Here is a 5,036-nt window from a genome sequence, read left to right on the forward strand (position 1 = left end):
AGATGGCGCTGAAGCCATGATTCTCTTTGATAAAAAGATTTGCCTCTAGGCTGGCAGAGTCCTTAAACAAACTTCTTTTTACTGGTCCATTTGTTCTTCTCGTCCTGATCCAGAAACAGTAGGTTTGAATGGAAAGGCATTACTCTTAGCATGACCGCTTTTGCAGGAGGACTACAGAAAAGGTCTTAAGGTAGACTTATTATAAATCAAGTAAAAAAAAAAAATGATTATGCATATTATCAACATATAAAATATTTAAAAATTTTTCTTTACGGTATAAATGTGAATGTGAATGTGTTTTTAATGAAGAATTTTATTTTAAAAAACGTTTTATAGGGGCGCCTGGGTGTCTCAGTTGCTTATGTGTCCAACTCTTGATTTTGGCTCAGGTCACAATCTCAGGGTTGTGGCGCCTGCTTGAGATTCTCTCTTCCTTTCCCTCCCTCTGCCCCTTCCCCCTTAAAAAACAAAACAAAACAAACACAAATGTTTTCATATGTCCCACAATGTATAATAAAACCAGTTTTACATTCCAGAAATTGTTTCAAAAATATATTTCAGGGGCATTTGGCTCAGGTCATAATCCTAGGGTCCTGGGATCAAGCCTAGCATCATAATTCTCTCTCTCCCACTCCCCCTCCGCTCATGCAGTCTCTCTCTTTCAAATATATATATATATATATATATATATATATATATATATATATATTTCAGTTTTTACTCAGCACGTTTTATCACTGTCAAACTATATGATTATATGTCTTATCTGATTAAGACAATCATAGTCTGGATAATCACAAATGATAATTGTTTCATTGGATTATAAATACTTACAAAATTTACATCTTATATTCCCTCTCAAAATGTAGATCTTCCCTATCTGTAACCTAGCAAACAAATTTCATATACAATAGATTTTTCTCCTAACTTTTCTGTATTGATGAAACAACCTGATCTTTACCTATGTAATTTATTTATACAGACATATTCCCAAATCTTTTTTTTCTTTTACCAATCAAATCTGCTGTCATACCATTTGCTATTATGCATTCCTCCCTACATAGATCATTCCATCTACTGATTCACAGAACTTGCTTGCTTTTGTCTCATGGGACTCTACATCTATAAAACCTGCACAAACAACTTTTGAAACATCCTTACACTATGCATTACGGACAACTACAGACGGTATTGAGAGTTAGTGTGCACTCTTGGTTTACATGACCTATTTTAATGTGTTTGTTTATTGTTGATGTTTCTTGGAGAGAAAGAAAAAAAAAAACCACTGGAATAGTAGAAAATACAACCAAAACTCATTTCTCTCCATCCAAAATTACAAATGCTAATTTTCGCCATTTACACTTTAACCTAATTCTTGAAAAACAAAAACAACATGGATATATTGAGTTCCATTTAATCAACTCTAAGGTGTTTGGCATTTTGAGTTTGTATTTTCTAGTTTTTTATCCATTTTCTTTTTCATTCAAGATATTTATCCAAACCCACCAGCAAAATGGACAGCTTGGTTCTAAAACACTGTCATGTTTTAAAGCATAAGACAGTAATTGTTTATGAGAATATACACTGCTACATACAAATTAACTGATCAGAGCACATCTTTTCAATGTTCAAGACAGAATGAGTTTTCCTGCAAAAATAGCACCTTTGTGATATTTTTAACTTTAGTATTCCTGTCTTTCTTAACCCTCTCCTTCAACAAAATCCACACCATTTCATAATCCTTCTCAAGAGCAGCTTTGACCTCATAGGCCTCAGAACACTCTCCCTCCTCCACACCCTCACCCACATATCATTGAACAAAGGCACACTTGGCATACATCATGTCAAACTTGTGGTCCAGGTGAACTCAGGCTTAGCAATGGCTGTGGTATTGCTCAGCATGCACACTGTACTTTGGCCAGGTCTCTACCAGGTACCACAGTGGGAGGCTGGTAATTAATGCCAACTCTGAAGCCAGTGGGGCACCAGTTCACAAACTGGATGGTACACTTGGTCTTGATGGCGGCAAGGGCAACATTGACATCATTGAGAACCATGTCACCACAGTACAACAGGCAGGAAGGCATTTACCATGGTAAATGGTATTTACCATGGGGAGGGTCACATTTCACCATCTGGTTGGCTGGCTCAAAGCATGCATTAGTGATCTCTGCTAAAGGAAGCTCTTCATGGTAGGCATTCTCGGCATAGATGACAGGGACATATATAGTCAGAGGGAAGTGGATGCAGGGACAGGGCACGAGGTTGGTCTGGAGTTCTGTCAGGTCAACAGTCAGGGCTCCATCAAATCTAAGGGAAGCAATGATGGAGGACACAGTTTGACCTATCAATTTATTCAAGTTTTTGTAGGTTGGGCATTCAATATTGAATTTTCTACTACAGATGGCCAAATTGTCTACCGTGAAGTCACAATCAGAGTGCTCCAGGGTGCTGTTGGTGGTGAGGGTGGAATTGTAGGGGTCAACTACAGCTATGGAAACTTGGGGAGCTGAGTAAATGAAGAACTCGAGTTTGCACTTCTTGCCATAAACTATGGAGAGATGTTCCATCAGCAGGAAACTAGATCCCCCTCCAAAGCTGTGGAAAACCAAAAGCCCTGAAGATTGTGTACTGGTCAGCAGCCAGTTTCCAGATTCAGTCCAAGACAAGGTCAATGAAATAAAATACCACTGCTCTGACTCCCATGACAATCATTTAGGTTTAGTCTCCATCTATGCATAAGGAGTAAAGTCTAGCTTTGTCCATTTCTTAATTTTAATTTTATTTTTAAAAGATTTTATTTATTTATTTGATAGAGAGCACAAGCAGAGGGAGAAGCAGGTGGAGGGAGAGGGAAAAGCAGGCTCCATGCGGAGCCTGATGTGGGGCTCTATCCCAGGACCCAGAGATCATGACCCAAACCAAAGGCAGCCACTTCACCGATTGAGCCCCTGGTTTTGTGCACTTTTTAAATTTAAGATTTTACTTTTTAAGTAATCTCTACATTCAACGTGGGGCTCAAAATCACAACCCTGAGATCAAGTGTTGCATGCTGCACTGACTGAGCCAGACAGGTGACCCTAGTTTTGTCCATTTTTGAAATTCATATCAATGGAATCATACACTATATATTTAATGTGTCTTTCAGTTGACATGGTACTATTTAAATTCAAATATATAGTTTGCACATTTCCTTGCTATATTGTGTGCCATTTTATGAATATACAATTTAATTCTTAATTATTGACAGAGATTTGGGTTGTTTCATTTTCTTAATGTGACCAACTTATGTATCCTAGGGTAATTGAGCATTCATTTGTCAAGAGTGTACACTTGGAGTGGAATCATCTTTGATAGGATATGTGAATTTCTAATTTGACCAGATAATTTTAAACTCATTCCTAATGTCAGCATGCTAGTTTGTACTACAAGCAGTATATCAAAATTTCTTTGCTCTACACTTTTGGAGAAATAGAATTGTTTATGATTTAATGTATTAAAATATGTATTATAGATACTGATTACAGTGAGTGTAAAATGGTATCTATTATAGCGTTACTTTACATTTACTTGATTGTTAATTGGATTAACTGCATTTTCATGTTTCCCCTCTAAAATTCTTTAGGACTTTTTCTGAAAATTATATAAGATTTTTACCCATCTTTCTAGTGGATTATTTCTTATTTATCATTGATTTGTAGGATTTCTTTATACATCATGGATATTGATTCCATATTTGTGTTATGTACTACAAATGTACTCTGTAGTTTTTTTTTTTTTAAGATTTTATTTATTCATTTGACAGACAGAGATCACAAGCAGGCAGAAAGGCAGGCAGAAAGAGAGGAGGGGAAGCAGGCTCCCTGCTGAGCAGAGAGCCCAATGTGGGGCTCAATCCCAGGACCCTGGGATCATGACCTGGGCTGAAGGCAGAGGCTTTAACCCACTGAGCCTCCCAGGTGCCCTGTAGTTTATTTTTTTATACATTTACATACCTTGGTTTTTCCATCAATGGCAGATAGACCTGATTCCCAAACTGCCCTGAGCCACTCCAGGATACCTCACTGAATTCACAGAGGTGCTCCAGGACATTTTACATTTTCAAAGGAAATTCTGAGCAACACAGAACACCTGTGGAACAATGTGTAAAATACTTTTTTGAAGAAGTTTACAGCTTCAATATTAAATTGTACTACATTCTTTTGAATGATAATATGTTTGCTAAGCTAGGTTTCTGGTAGTTTTTTTGTGGTCAAATGAAATTACCAGTCTAGACACAGACCATACATCTTTTCCAAAATTAACTCAAAATCAATTATAGATATAAATGTTAAACTCAAAACTATAAAACTCCTAGAATATAAGATAGGAGAAAACCTAGATGACCTTTGTATGGTGATGACTTTTTAAGATATAACAGCAAAGGCATGCGTGATCCATGAAAGAAAGAATTGATATGTTGACCTGTACCCATGAAGCCAATATTATATTATATGTTAATAAAAATGAATAAATAAAAAAAAAATTGATATGTTGGACTTCATTAAAATTAAAAACTTCTGTTCTACAAGAAACAGCATCAGGAAAATTGAAAAGTTCTAAATCAGGAACTTTTCTAGGAAAAAATTTTGCCAAAGACACATTTGATAAAGGACTGTTATTCAAAATATACAAAGAACTCTTAAACTCAGCAATAAGAAAATAAAACATCTAAGTTAAAAAATGGTCCAAAATCCTCAGTAGACATCTCACCAAAGAAGATATACAGATGGCAAATAAGCATATGAAAAGATGTTCCACATCATAAGCCATTAGGGAAATGCTAATTAAAACAAGGAAATACCACTACACACCCAATATAATGGCCAAAATCCAGAACACTGACAAAACCAAATGCTGGTTAGGATGTGGAAAAACAAGAACTCTTATTCATTGTTGGTAGGAAAACAAAATGGTACAGCCACTTGGAAGACAATTTGGTGCTTTCTTACAAAACCACTCTTAACTCTTGCCATACAATCTAGCACTAGATACCT

At 36.2% G+C, this 5,036-nt stretch overlaps 1 pseudogene; it reads right to left on the minus strand.

Moving 5' to 3' along the window:
- Nucleotides 1–1,700: 1,700 nt before the first annotated feature.
- LOC111143273 lies at nucleotides 1,701–2,670 on the minus strand (annotated as a pseudogene).
- Between the last annotated feature and the right edge of the window lie 2,366 nt (nucleotides 2,671–5,036).

The sequence above is a fragment of the Enhydra lutris genome, unplaced genomic scaffold, assembly GCF_002288905.1.
Source record: "Enhydra lutris kenyoni isolate GAN:26980312 unplaced genomic scaffold, ASM228890v2 scaffoldscaffold9, whole genome shotgun sequence".
Classification (NCBI taxonomy): Eukaryota; Metazoa; Chordata; class Mammalia; order Carnivora; family Mustelidae; genus Enhydra; species Enhydra lutris.